Genomic DNA, 16,222 nt, shown 5'->3' with positions numbered 1-16,222 from the left:
TAGAAAGGGCAGAAACTGTTGCCTGATTTATTATGTTATCTATTTTTGCTTAATATTTTTAGACTAACCAGCTAGTAACAGTTATTTGAACTGTATGGATTTTCTGTGAGTGTACCTAATTTTGTTTGACATGGGTGAAGGCCAAATCCTGTTTCACTGTTGAGAGAATTATCAAGTCTACTTGCATTAAGGCAAGAGATACATGATCTAATGCATACAACTTTAGAGATAAGCAATCTAATTCTAACAGCTGCTTGCTACTGGGTGCATGTGAGGCCTTCAACAGCTCACTAGGAATTTACTATGTTATTTCAGGTCATCTTCATGCTGCCAACCATAAATGCAGTGATCACTAGCTAATAGTTACTCATCCTGATGTTTCTGCAGGTCAAAATCATGCTGGGACATTTTCTAAAAATAATATCTGAGGGCTGGTGCACACCGAGCGGCTCTTTCAGTGTTTCTGCAGCCGCTTGCGGCTGCGGATCTGCTTGGTCAATGTATCTCAATGGGGTGGTGCACACCAGAGCGGGAGGCGTTTTGCAGAAACGAAAAATGCCGGGGTGAGGCATTTTTTGGATTTCGGATGCGTTTCTGCCTCAATGTTAAGTATAGGAAAAACGCAAACCGCTCTGAAAAACGCCTGTTCAGAGCGGTTTTGCCGGCGTTTTTGTTACAGAAGCTGTTCAGTAACAGCTTTACTGTAACAATATATGAAATGTACTATACTGAAATCCGCTGCAGCAATCCGCAAAACGCTAGCAAAACGCCATAGAAAAATAAGAAAAAGCGTTTCAAAATCTGCTAGCATTTTGCGGATCTGCTAGCGGTTTTTGGTGTGCACGAGGCCTGAAAGAGGTGTGGCAATTGATTTGTGTTACATAAATATTTATTATTAATATTAATATTATTATTATTATTATACTATTGTACTTCCTAACAAAGCATTTATCAGCCTTGGGAGTCCAGGAAGGCAGACTGTGAGCGTAGGGTTCCACCCAATGACCAATACCAACACATGGCTTTAAAAACATGGGTCGAACCTTACAACATTGTCCAAATGCTGTGTTGTATACTCTCATATGGTTAGGGAAATATATACTGTATATATTAATATTGGTAAATATTTCACAAATAATTCTATATTCTCATACATTTTAACAAACGTTGATGAGTGGAAAATTGAAATGTATTTTTATAAAGTTTTCACAGAACTGCTATACTCTTGTAAAATTTTGATAAAAATGTAGCCAAATATTTTATTCATATGCACTTAAAAATGCTAATACCTTTTCTGATGTGCTCATGAAAATACGTGCACATAAAACTAAACTGTGGGAGAAAGACACATAAGGATATAGAAAGGAAAATAACCAACTTTATCTCATGGTGAAGTTAGTGAAAATTTGATAAAATCTTGCCTCACATAACTTTGCTGTTGTGATAGCACCTTCACCTTCTAATCCCTACTCTTATAACTATAATGAGTATTGTTGGCTCTGCCACTGATGTTTTGTGTGGGCTTTTCTTAAAGTGATATCATATGTGTGTGCATACCTTCTATTACAGTATACCACTCTTTGAGATTATTATTATTATTATTATTTATTGTATTTATATAGCGCCAACATATTACGCAGCGCTGCACAATAGATAAAAGGGTTAACATAGAAGGTAGGACATACAGGAAACTCACAACAAAACAAGATCATGCAAATGATTTGATAATACAGTGTCATAGGTCAAAATAGAGACTGTTCTAGTCCACAAGAGGGGTGATTGTCAGTAAGATTGCATAATCAAGCTGGAAACACTAGGGAGGAGGGCCCTGCCAGAGGCTTACAATCTAAAGGTTGGGGGTGGAGACAATAGGTGTGTCTGCGAGAGGGTGTCTAACAGAACATATTATGGTGCTGGTGTAGGGGCGGTATGCGAGCATAAAAGGGTGAGTCTTGAGAGCTTGTGTGAAGGTATTAAAGGTGGGGGCGAGTCTGGTGGCTGGAGGGAGCGAGTTCCAGAGAGCAGCTTATTGAGGGTGGGTCTGGCATTCCAGAGGCCACAGGAAACGGGGAGCGAATGCCTAGAGGTAGGATGGATAGGAATAAGGTTATGCCGAGGGGGTGTGTGGGTAGAGTTTGGGGGGGAGGGAAGGGAGGTGCATGGGGGTTGAGGACCAAAAGGGAGTCTAACAAAAGGGGAGAGGGTGCGGGGAAACAGAAGGGGGACAAGGTGTAGAAGGAGGTGGAGGTACAGCATGGGGTGATGGGGGAGAGCGAGATGGGGAGGGAGATAGCTTGGAAATGGTGAAGGGGTAAGGGAGTGAATAGGAGGGAACATTTTGTACTGATGGGATAAGGTAGGATGGGGTGTGGAGAGTGGAAGCATAGACGGGGGACAGCAGTTAGACCAAGATGAGATAAATGTCAGCAATGATGTGGCTGAAGGGGGTTCAGCAAAGTTGCATCAGTAATCAATCTGGTAAGGAGCAGTCCACAGGAGATCAGCAGTGAAGTTGGCAGATCATCAATGATGGCAAAAAAAAAAAATCCAGCTGTGTGTGATTGGTAGATGGGGTGTCTGGTTGGTAATGATGTAGCTTGTAGCTTGAGATGGGGTCTATCTAATGCTATTTGTATGCGATCTGTATGTTCACTATTGTTTGTATGCTTTTGCTTCAGCGTTATTGCATATGTTGTATGATTCATACTTGATTTGACTCCTCTCATGTCCTTACCTACAGACAGTCGAGTGCATGCCTTATTGATCTGACATTTACTTTTGTAAACTTTTTGAAATACTACTACTATTTGATGTACTGTTTTATATGGATTGAATACAAACCTTTTGTATTACACTTGCTGGTGTGCGAGTCAATTTATATTATATGGTGTTGTGTAAGGCTAGAGTCCGACTTACAGTATAGACTTGGCACCTACTGTCGCTATATGCTTTTTATACCAGGGAAGCATACCTTCTATCTAAAAAAAACTTTCTTAAAGTGAACCAGAGACAAAGCACCCTCATGTATTTTACTATATATACTGTATACTGTATCAGTGGGGACATTAGAGAAAACACCTACCCTGCTTTCTGCTTCATCCTTAACTGCTCAGCCTGCATGTTATCAGCCCTGATACAATCGCCCACTGAGCATTTAGTCTGGCTTTGCTCAGGAATCATTATAGCTGAGTCATTATAGCAGAGCTAGAAGGGGACAGGCTTGGGCTTGAAAAAACATCAGAGAAGACTGACTCAGCTATAATGATTCCTGAGCAAAGCCAGTCTGAATGCTCAGTCAGGGATTTTATCGGGCTGATAACAAGCAGGCTGAACAGTGAAGAATGAAACAGAGAGCAGGGTCGGTGTTTTCTCTAATGTTCCCACTGATATATATGGTGAAATGCATGAGGGTGCTTCATCTCTGGTTCACTTTTTCTTAAGTCTGGTACACACATCCAAGTTTGATTGGCCAGTTTTGCCACTTCCATGTAGTATAAGAGCTTAGCTACATAATCTCTTCATAGTATTCAAAATCTTTTGTTCCTCACGCCTCATGGAGGTTGTTAAAATTGCCCAATGATTTGCCAATCAAAATAGGATGTGTGTATGCACCCGTACATGTAGGGTCTACCTACAAGTGGCACCAAGTTTACACCAGATTGAAGATACATTTTCATGTAGACATCACGGCTAGTGAGGAGCATGAATTTTGCATAATCGTAATTTTGCATCATAATTCACAATTACAGCGCAAAATTTTAAAGCAAAATGTCAGGAAAAATTGTAATTAATTTAATTTGTAATGATACCGTATATACTCGCATACAAGCTGAATTTTTGACCCCCAAAAAGGGGGCCAAAAGTTGGGGGTTCGGCTTGTATGCGAGTCATGGTGGTCCGCGGGTCCCCCCCTCCGCTGGTCCGCGGGTCCCCCGCTCCCCCCATGGCCGCCGCCGCTGCTATTACCTGTCCGCATCTTCTATTTCAGTCTCCGTGCTTGTAAACATTCAGAGCAGCGCGCCCGGCGCTGCTACTGTGACGAGGCAGGAAAGAGCGTCCTGTTACTATGGGAACCGCTCTTTCCTGGCTCGCCGCTCGTCACAGTAGCAGCGCCGGGCGCGCTGCTCTGAATGTTTACAAGAACGGAGACTGAAATAGAAGATGCGGACAGGTAATAGCAGCGGCGGCGGCCATGGGGAGCGGGGACTGTACTGGCTAAACTGGGGCACTTAACTAGCTTTACTGAGCGCTATACTAGCTAAACTGGGGCGCTATACTAGCTATACTGAGCGCTATACTGAGCACTATACTAGCTAAACTGGGGCACTATACTAGCTAAACTGGGGCACTATACTAGCTATACTGAGCACTATACTAGCTATACTGAGCACTATACTAGCTAAACTGGGGCACTATACTAGCTATACTGAGCACTATACTAGCTAAACTGGGGCACTATACTAGCTATACTGAGCACTATACTAGCTATACTGGGGCACTATACTAGCTATACTGAGCACTATACGAGCTATACTGAGCACTATACTAGCTATACTGGGGCACTTTACTAGCTATACTGAGCACTATACTAGCTATACTGAGCACTATACTAGCTAAACTGGGGCACTATACTAGCTATACTGAGCACTACACTAGCTATACTGAGCACTATACTAGCTATACTGAGCACTATACTAGCTATACTGAGCACTATACTGAGCACTATACTAGCTAAACTGGGGCACTTTACTAGCTATACTGAGCACTATACTAGCTGTACTGGGCACTATACTAGCTAAACTGGGGCACTTTACTAGCTATACTGAGCACTATACTAGCTATACTGAGCACTATACTAGCTATACTGAGCACTATACTAGCTATACTGAGCACTATACTAGCTATACTGGGCACTATACTAGCTATACTGGGGCACTACCTACCCATACTGGACACTTTACTAGCTATACTGGGACACACTCGGGGAAATAGGCGGCCAGCATTTCCTACCCCCGGCTTATATGGAGGTCAATCATTTTCCCCTGGTTTTTCAGGGAAAAGTTGGGCGGTCGGCTTATATGCGGGTCGGCTTATATGCGAGTATATACGGTAATCAGAAATCATAATTTTTCAATTTTGTGTAATTTTCACATAATTTTGACCTTGTAGTTTTCAGAAAATTGATTTTAAAAAGGCAAAGGAAAAAGAGTTTTTAAACTCTTTCTGAGTTATTTTTAAAATTGTTTTTCTCAAAAATCACAAGGTCTTTTTATTTTTTTTACTTTGTTCCCACTATTTCCCTTAACATAAGTAGCAATTTTCATCAGGAATAGCTTGTGTTGGGGCATAAAAGTCAGCATAAAAGTAAGCAGAAATGATGTGAAATTACATAAAATTATGAAGGGATTACACAAAATCAATTGTCCAAAAGTCCAAATTGTAATTACCTATGGCCATAATTGTAAAAAGTATGCACAAAGTTTGCACAGTCATAATTAGCAGATTGTGACCATCACTAATCATCACTGTTTGGTCTGCACATTCCAAAGCCAAATGACAAATGTTTGTTAAAGGGGCACTATGGCAAAAAAAAATTGCAAAATGTAAAATATGTACAAACGGACAAATAAGAAGTAGTTTTTTTGTTCCAGAGTAAAATGAGCCATAAATTACTTTTCTCCTATGTTGCTGTCACTTATAGTAGGTAGTACAAATCTGACAGAAGCGAAAGGTTTTGTACTAGTCCATCTCTTCATGGGGGGGGGGGGGGGGGGGATTCTCATGGATTTACTTATTTTCAAAAGCACTTAGTGAATGGCAGTTGCTCTGTCCAACTGCCAAAAACTGTGTAGCAAGCAGGGCCAGCATCATGGTTTAAAACCTTTTTAGGGAATATCTTTATAAAGAATGAAAGCCTTGCTAAGAATCCCGTATGAAGAGATGGACTAGTCCAAAACCTGTCACTTCCGTCAGATTTCTACTACCTACTGTAAGTGATTGCAACATAGGATAAAAGTAATTTATGGCTCATTTTACTATGGAAAAAAATGTATTTCTTATTTTTCTATGTTTGCACATCTTTTAAAATTTAAAATTTTTCCCCATAGTGCCACTTTAAGAATTTAACTATTATCCACAACTGAACTGCAAAACTTTTCAAGACAGAAATAAATAGCAAGGGTGTGTTGTTGCTGAGAAAGTGCAAAGGCACTAACTCATACCTACATCCCTTTGTTGCTTTATTGACTACTGCCCTCACTAGCTATGTGTTTGGATTAATAAAAGGTGTTTCTGGAAGATTATCTGATACCTGGATTCCTTTCTTACTTTTGGGTGCCTGCCCACATATCTATGCCATGGGCACAGCCTTGAGCCAATAGAAGGTTATGGATTTATACTGTAAAACCAAACAGCATTAGCTAGTTATATTCCACTAGGCACCTTAGCCCATTTAATAATGGGCTAGGGCCGTCACCGCCACCACCTATCAGCACACATGCGCACCCCCGCGCACGTGCACACGTGCCCCAGCCACCCAGCCCTCCTGCTCTCATCCAACGGCTGTCCCTGCAGGACATGCGCAGTAGCACGCAGGGACACACACAGGGACATGGGACGCAGAGACACAGGGGTTTTATTAGGTAGGATGCATACTACAGTAGTCAAAGTCAGTATCAACTCATATCTTGCATTTCTGTTGATATAGTCCAGTGAAAAGTTTTTCACTTTGACTTAACTCATTTTAGATGTGTTTATTGTGGAGATACAAAATATTTACCTTATATGTTATCTAGCGATGCAACAGCTGTGTAGGACAAGGAAGCAGTGCTGCTTGACTTGTAACTAAAAAGAGCAGAATTAGGAAGAGCAGCATTAGGTGTGTGTGTGTGTGTGTGTGCGTGCGTGCGTGCGTGCGTGCGTGCGTGCGTGTGTGTCTCAATGGTTTATGCAAAACACCCAATGAGTATCCCTGAGAATTTCAGAATGGTGTTAAAGGCAACCTGTAGTGAGAGGGATATGGAGGCTGCCATATTTCCTTTTAAACAATATCAGTTGCCTGGCTGTCCTGCTGATCCTCTGCCTCCAATGCTGGGTACACACGTTGAGATTTCCCGCTCGATTCGTGGTTCGATTCGATTATTTCAAACATGCTCGATTGGATTTCGATCGTTTTTGCTGTCGATTTTGCATACTTAACATGAAAAAAACAATTGAAATCCAATCGAGCATGTTTAAAATAATCGAATCAAACCATTTGATCCCGCGAATCGAGCGGGAAATCTCAACGTGTGTACCCAGCATAATAGTTTTAGCCATACAGTAGATCCCAAACAAGCATGCAGGTGAGATTAGCTTACCTGCCTTGAGACAGCTAATTTTGGCTCAGTGCCACGGGTGGGTTTCAGTGTTGCAATAGGCTAAAATATGAATTATGGCTATAGCAGCGCTCACTGACTAATTTGGGCACTGGCAATAGCCAGTGAGTAAAATGCTGCAGCTTTAAATTGCAGCTTTGTTTGTTGTGGGACCAAGTGATGTTTTCACATGAGTATTAGGTAAATGTTTAGTTATAAAGTTAGTGCTTTTTTTTTATTGCAAAAACGAAAAAGTTTGGGGGGGAGGGGGAAGTTGGTTGAAAAGGAAACATATATTTAACACCCTTAAATTACCATTATATAGCTTGCTGCAATTATAAAAGACATCATTTTTTTTTTTAATGAATATGGAGTTTACCTTTAAGCTGTTTACTGTAAGTCCTAGACATACCTTGTAGCACATTACTCTTTGTTTTCCTTGCATTTACAGTTGTAATAATCCATGCATTACATTTCCACTTACAGAAGAAGGACTTTTACAATAACGTTAGTAAGTCTAATTTAAACCACCATTTTTGTCAAAAAATAATATCCAGCTGTAATAAAATGGCATGTTTCAAGGTGAAAACTAATTGGTACAAGCACAATGAATAGCTTGTCAGAAAAAGGAATGCTAATACAATTGCATGCATTTAACATTTTCTAAACTCTTCATTTATGTTGGTTGTTAAAAAATGGCTGTATATTGAAAGGATCTTCACATCCAGATGTTTAACAGCTTCCGGATCGGGCTAATTGAAATCTACGCCATTTTGGACCTGTTATCCCTGCCGCATGCTACCCCCGCTACCGCCAATCGTGCCGCTCTCCCGCCACTGCAGCTCACTTGCACTGCTGTCGATATGACAGAAGAGCTCCATAAGCCAGTCAGGAGCCAATTTCTTTGGCTCTTGACCCTTTGATCCCTGTGAGACAAAGCGAGAGAGACGGGTCTGTGGGTCCTGCTTTTTTTTACCCAGAATTCTCTGGTCCTTAAGGGGCCAGATACTCTGGTACTGAAGTAGTTAAATTGAGGCACATGCAGAGGGGGGCCCACATTTTGTAATCCCCATAAAAAGGCCCATTTGCCTGCAAAAACAAAGCTCTGCCTCCAGCTGCGATAAGATCCACCCCTTTGCATGAGATGCCCTGCCCACACTAATGGGAATCTCCTCCCCATCTTGGGAAACTTTGGAGTAAAGAGGTTCCATACAGGAATCCTAGTGTAACCATCCCCACAGCTGTGTGGGAGCAGGTAAGATGGTGTCTCTCTGACAGCAGTGACCTCTCCCTCAATCTTGCACCCACAGGGAGGACCCATAATGACCTCTCCCTCCCCGAGATTAGAAATGCAGTGATCCTGCCTCCCCCAGCACCCACACTGACCCCTCCCTCCCCCAGCACTCACATTGACCTTTCCCTTCCCCAGCAGCACCCATAATGACCTCCTCCAGCACCTAAACTGACCTCTCCCTCCCCCAGCAACCACACTGACCTCCTTTCCTGCAGCACCCACACTGACCTCTACTTCTCCCATCATTTCCCCACACCCCTTCCCTGGCACCCAGTACTCACACTCAAAATAAACCAGGTACCTACACCCAGGCCTGACATTGCACCCAGTACTCACACCTGCTCACAGCTTCTACATGGCCCCAACTATCTGCACCAAGCACCCACTTAACCAGTACCCACATCCAAAGTATCTGCCTTTAAAACCCATGTGACACCCAATACCCACCCATAGCCAGCACCCAGTACAGGCATGGCACTAAGTATTCACCCCCATGTCACACCCAGTACCTGCACCCAGCACACACATGACATAAAGTACATGCACCCAGATCTCACATGGCACTAAGTACCTGCAAATAGTCAACAACCGCATGACACTCGATACCCACCCATAGCCAGAACCCACAATTCACTCTGTACCTGCACCCAGAACCCACATGGCATCCAGCATCTTCATTCAGCACGCACATGACAACTAGTGTTGGGCGAACACCTAGATGTTCGGGTTCGCGAACGTTCGCCGAACATCGCCGCGATGTTCGGGTGTTCGCACCGAACTCCGAACATAATGGAAGTCAATGGGGACCCGAACTTTCATGCTTTGTAAAGCTTCCTTACATGCTACATACCCCAAATTAGCAGGGTATGTGCACCTTGGGAGTGGGTACAAGAGGAAAAAAAATATTTGAAAAAGAGCTTATAGTTTTTGAGAAAATTGATTGTAAAGTTTCAAAGGAAAAACTGTCTTTTAAATGTGGAAAATGTCATGTTTCTTTGCACAGGTAACATGCTTTTTTTCGCCATGCAGTCATAAATGTAATACAAAGAAGAGGTTCCAGGAAAAGGGACCGGTAACGCTAACCCAGCACCAGCAGCAGCAGACGTCATGGAACAGGAGGAGGCGCAGGAGGAGAAGGCCACGCTTTGTGAGACACAACAACCCAGGCCTTGCATGAGGACAAGAAGCGTGCGGATAGCATGCTTTGTACCGCCATGCAGTCATAAATGTAATAAAGATAAGTGGTTCAATAAACAGGGACCACGCGGCAACGCTAACCCAGCAGCAGCAGACGTGATGGAACAGGAGGAGGCGCAGGAGGAGAAGGCCACGCTTTGTGAGACACAACAACCCAGGCCTTGCATGAGGACAAGAAGCGTGCGGATAGCATGCTTTGTACCGCCATGCAGTCATAAATGTAATAAAGATAAGTGGTTCAATAAACAGGGACCACGCGGCAATGCTAACCCAGCAGCAGCAGACGTGATGGAACAGGAGGAGGCGCAGGAGGAGAAGGCCACGCTTTGTGAGACACAACAACCCAGGCCTTGCATGAGGACAAGAAGCGTGCGGATAGCATGCTTTGTACCGCCATGCAGTCATAAATGTAATAAAGATAAGTGGTTCAATAAACAGGGACCACGCGGCAACGCTAACCCAGCAGCAGCAGACGTGATGGAACAGGAGGAGGCGCAGGAGGAGAAGGCCACGCTTTGTGAGACACAACAACCCAGGCCTTGCATGAGGACAAGAAGCGTGCGGATAGCATGCTTTGTACCGCCATGCAGTCATGAATGTAATAAAGATAAGTGGTTCAATAAACAGGGACCACGCGGCAACGCTAACCCAGCAGCAGCAGACGTGATGGAACAGGAGGAGGCGCAGGAGGAGAAGGCCACGCTTTGTGAGACACAACAACCCAGGCCTTGCATGAGGACAAGAAGCGTGCGGATATAGCAGCAATGCTTTTTGCCGCCATGTAGTCATAAATGTAATACAGATGAGAGGTTCAATAAACAGGGACCGGAAACGCTACACCATCCCAGATGTTCATTGGTCATGTTACTTGGTTGGGGTCCTGGAGTGTTGCGTAGTCATTTCCAATCCAGGATTGATTCATTTTAATTTGAGTCAGATGGTCTGCATTTTCTGTGGAGAGGCGGATACGCCGATCTGTGACGATGCCTCCGGCAGCACTGAAACAGCGTTCCGACATAACGCTGGCTGCCGGGCAAGCCAGCACCTCTATTGCGTACATTGCCAGTTCGTGCCAGGTGTCTAGCTTCGATACCCAATAGTTGAAGGGTGCAGATGGATTGTTCGACACAGCTACATCATCTGACATGTAGTCCTTGACCATCTTCTCCAGGCGATCGGTGTTGGAGGTGGATCTGCACGCTTGCTGTTCAGTGGGCTGCTGCTGCATGGGTGTCAGAAAATTTTCCCACTCCAAGGACACTGCCGATACCATTCCCTTTTGGGCACTAGTTGCGGCTTGCGTTGTTTGCTGCCCTCCTGGTCGTCCTGGGTTTGCGGAAGTCAGTCTGTCGGCGTACAACTGGCTAGAGGAGGGGGAGGATGTCAATCTCCTCTCTAAAGTCTCCACAAGGGCCTGCTGGTATTCTTCCATTTTGACCTGTCTGACTCTTTCTTCAAGCAGTTTTGGAACATTGTGTTTGTACCGTGGATCCAGAAGGGTATAAACCCAGTAATTGGTGTTGTCCAAAATGCGCACAATGCGTGGGTCACGTTCAATGCATTCTAGCATGAATTGAGCCATGTGTGCCAGAGTCCTACCAGAATCCTCATCATCCTCTTGTGAGCGTTGTGATAGTTGTTGTGATGCATCATAGTCGTCACCTTCCTCCTGGTCTGCTTCTGCTGACCATTCGCGCTGAATTGTGGAAGTCCAACGTGCACCGCTCTGGCCCTCGTCAGTGGTGGCATGAAATTCCTGCTCCAACTCCAGCTGTTCCTCCTCCTCTTCTTCGTCATAGCTGCTGGGGCCAGCGTTCCCTGAGGCGGATGGCCTGATGTTGGTACCATCACGCTGATCGTTTTCTCCTTCAGATTCCCCCAGTTGCATCATGACAGCTGTTTCCTTGATTTTCAACATTGACCTCTTCAGTAAACACAGCAGTGGTATGGTAATGCTGACTGAAGAGTTGTCACTGCTCACAAGCAACGTGGATTGCTCAAAATTTTGGAGGACTTGGCAGAGGTCCAACATGTTGGCCCAATCGGATCCACAGAAGCTTGGCAGCTGTCCGGATGCGCCTCGGTACTGCGCCGTCATGTACTGGACCACTGCACTCTTCTGCTCACAAAAGCGGGCTAGCATGTGCAGCGTAGAATTCCAGCGCGTAGGGACATCACACAGCAAGCGATGGTGGGGGAGATTGAAGCGCTCCTGCATCTTGGCGAGTGCCCCCGAAGCAGTACTGGAATTTCTACAATGTTTGGCCACTCGACGCACCTTCAACAGAAGATCGGCCACGCCTGGGTATGTCCTCAGGAACCGCTGAACTACTAGGTTCATCACGTGCGCCAGGCAAGGGATGTGTGTCAGCTTAGCCAACCTTAAAGCGCGAATGAGATTACTCCCATTATCACACACAACCATGCCCGGTTTCAGGTCCAGCGGTGCCAGCCACAAATCCGTCTGTTCCTTTATTCCCTTCCAAATTTCCTCCCCTGTGTGCTGCTTATCCCCAAGGCAGATCAGCTTCAGCAACGCTTGCTGACGCATGCCAACAGCTGTGCTGCACTGCTTCCACGATCCTACTGCTGCTGGGTTAGCGTTTTCGGATAAGGTACAGCTTTGAGATGCGTTGGAGGAGAAGGAGTCAGAGAGGTAGGTGCTGCTGTTGTTATCCAGTGGGAGGGACGGCGGTGCAGCTGTTTGCGGCGTGGGCAACACCCGCGCCGTAGCAGGTGAGGAATCGCTGCCAGGCTCCACAAGGTTCACCCAGTGCGCGGTAAGGGAGATGTATCGACCCTGGCCGAACGCACTCGTCCAGGTGTCAGTGGTGAGGTGAACCTTGCAGGCAACGGCATTCTTCAAGCTTCGGGTTATTTTGCTGACCACGTGCTCATGCAACTCAGGCACTGCAGAGCGCGCAAAGTGGTAGCGGCTGGGAACCACGTAACGTGGGATGGCCACTGACATCATGCCCTTGAAGCTGTTTGTCTCCACCACTCGATATGGCAGCATTTCGCAGGCCAGAAGCTTGGCTATGCTGGCTGTTACTGCCACGGCCCGGGGGTCATTTGCTGGCAATTTCCTCTTGCGCTCAAACATCTCCGACACAGACAACTGAACCGTAGCGCTGCACACGGAAGGGCTGTTGGTTGTTGTGTTTGATGAAGACTGGGAGACCTCAAGAGCACTACTCCGGAAAGTGACAGTGTCAGCGTCGTCTGATGTTTGTGAATGTTGTGAACCACGCAATGGCTGGGCTACCGCTGCTGCTGAGGCGGGTCTGGTGGTGAGTCTGGTGAACCCAAGGGAGGCAGTGTTGCTGGTACCCAGTCCTGCCGAGTTTGCCCACAGAGTGGGATGTTTGGATAGCATGTGGCGGCTCATGCTGGTGGTGGAGAGGTTGTTAATACTTTTCCCCCTGCTCAGGCGGGTCTTGCACACCTTGCAAATCGCCATGGTAACATCCTCAGTGCAGTCTTCAAAGAAAGCCCAGACTTTGGAGCACCTGCCTTGCTGGCGATTTCTGTTTGCTCCTCTTTTGCCTCTCACTTGAACTTCCACGCTTGTGGTGCCTGAAATTGCGCGCCGCCTACCTTGTGGCACAAGGCGAACTCGTGCAGCAGTGGGTTCTTCAACAGACTCATCTGTGCTGCTGCTACGACGGCGATGTTCTCGTTCACAAACAAAATCTGGGTCTCTGTCCACATTGTCCATACCCTCCTCTTCCATCTCCTCAAACTCGTCATATGTCATTGTGGGGGGCCGCCGCCGTGGAGTAGAGCTCCCCAGAACAACCTCTGCGCAGCTCACTCCAACGTCGTCTTCCAGATCTTGTCGGCCGACCTCCTGCAATTGCAACCCCTCCTGCCCAACTTGCTCTGGGATTTGGGTTTCCGAGTCCTCCTCGGACTCGCCTTGTATTTCAGTGCGCGGTGCATTTCCCACAGTTAATGGTTGTGAATCCGGGCACAACATTTCTGGCTGTTCCTCCATTGACCTTTGAAAGGTGGAAGTTTGTTGGGCTGGGAATAGCTCCTGCGAATACCCCATTGTGTCCTGAGGTAATTCATCGGACTGGTTATCTGGCAGTTGTGTGCGTGGTGTCGCTGCCGGTTGTGTCAGCTTTGTGCCCACTGGCTCCTTGTAACTGGCTGAGGACTCGGACCTCGTGCGTGATGTGCTGGTGCTGCTTAACCCACTGCTGGACGCTTGAGAGGTCATCCAAGTAATTATCTGGTCCTGTTCTTTTGGATTTGTGAGGGTTGTTGTCCTGGACAACATGGGCGGTATTGAGTGGGTTTTCTTGGGTGCTCCCCTGTGGCCTGTACGTGAACCGTCAGGGGAAACACCTCTTCCCTTGTCCCTCCCTCTTTCACCGGATTTCTTCCTCATTTCACTTATCCTTACAGTACACGCTGACTGGCAGCAGTACAGTGGCAGTACAGAAATGCTATACAGTACCACTATTCCCAGCAGCGACACAGAGCACAATGCTATACAGTGGCGGGTATGCGGTGTACCACTATTCCCAGCAGCGACACAGAGCACAATGCTATACAGTGGCGGGTGAGCGGTGTACTACTATTCCCAGAAGACACAGAGTGGCAGTAAACAGAATGCTATATAGTGTGGCTGAGCGAGGTACACAGAGTAGAGCAGTAGGAGAACAGAGGCGCCAGCAGGATAAAAGTGGATAAAAACTTTAAAATTTGCTGGGAGGAAGTGGTGGACTTACCTCCATAAAGCAGACACGAAAGACTGTCTGAATAGTAGTCACATTTATTAATTAGTACCCCAAAACAGTGCAACGCGTTTCGCAGGCCCAGCCCGCTTCATCAGGCAATAAAAATGGGGACAAGACAGAATTTCAGCAATAGCAGGTGTAGCGCCTCAGTGAGGCGCTACACCTGCTATTGCTGAAATTCTGAAATTCTGTCTTGTCCCCATTTTTATTGCCCGATGAAGCGGGCTGGGCCTGCGAAACGCGTTGCACTGTTTTGGGGTACTAATTAATAAATGTGACTACTATTCAGACAGTCTTTCGTGTCTGCTTTATGGAGGTAAGTCCACCACTTCCTCCCAGCAAATTTTAAAGTTTTTATCCACTTTTATCCTGCTGGCGCCTCTGTTCTCCTACTGCTATACCGTGTCCACCCCTGGTGGAGGGGTGATCTACCCCCTTTCGCATCTACAGAGAGCGACTTCTTATCCCTGAGTGAGGACAGGTCTAATCTCCTCACCTGCCTATACAGTGGTTGCCTGTGTGGTAACCCATGTTTGTGAGTATAATTTTCTCACGATAACCTTTACTTCATTTATGCTTAACATACTACACTATATTGGGCTCTCGGTTTCTCTACTCTTTATTGAGGTACACAGAGTGGCAGTAAACAGAATGCTATATAGTGTGGCTGAGCGAGCGGTGTACTACTATTCCCAGCAGACACAGAACAGTAAACAGAATGCTATATAGTGTGGCTGAGCGGTGTACCACTATTCCCAGCAGCGACACACAGCACAATGCTATACAGTGGCAGGTGAGCGGTGTACCACTATTCCCAGCAGCGACACAGAGCACAATGCTATACAATGGCGGGTGAGCGGTGTACCACTATTCCCAGCAGCGACACAGAGCACAATGCTATACAGTGGCGGGTGAGCGGTGTACCACTATTCCCAGCAGCGACACAGAGCACAATGCTATACAGTGGCGGGTGAGCGGTGTACTACTATTCCCAGAAGACACAGAGTGGCAGTAAACAGAATGCTATATAGTGTGGCTGAGCGAGGTACACAGAGTGGCAGTAAACAGAATGCTATATAGTGTGGCTGAGCGAGCGGTGTACTACTATTCCCAGCAGACACAGAACAGTAAACAGAATGCTATATAGTGTGGCTGAGCGGTGTACCACTATTCCCAGCAGCGACACAGAGCACAATGCTATACAGTGGCGGGTGAGCGGTGTACCACTATTCCCAGCAGCGACACAGAGCACAATGCTATACAGTGGCGGGTGAGCGGTGTACCACTATTCCCAGCAGCGACACAGAGCACAATGCTATACAGTGGCGGGTGAGCGGTGTACTACTATTCCCAGCAGACACAGAGTGGCAGTAAACAGAATGCTATATAGTGTGGCTGAGCGAGCGGTGTACTACTATTCCCAGCAGACACAGAACAGTAAACAGAATGCTATATAGTGTGGCTGAGCGAGCGGTGTACTACTATTCCCAGCAGACACAGAACAGTAAACAGAATGCTATATAGTGTGGCTGAGCGAGGTACACAGAGTGGCAGTAAACAGAATGCTATATAGTGTGGCTGAGCGAGCGGCGTACTACTATTCCCAGCAGACACAGAACAGTAAACAG

Source organism: Hyperolius riggenbachi, chromosome 10 (genome assembly GCF_040937935.1).
Source record: "Hyperolius riggenbachi isolate aHypRig1 chromosome 10, aHypRig1.pri, whole genome shotgun sequence".
NCBI lineage: Eukaryota > Metazoa > Chordata > Amphibia > Anura > Hyperoliidae > Hyperolius > Hyperolius riggenbachi.
The sequence above is the reverse complement of the archived record's forward strand: the minus strand, read 5'-3'. Positions refer to the sequence as shown.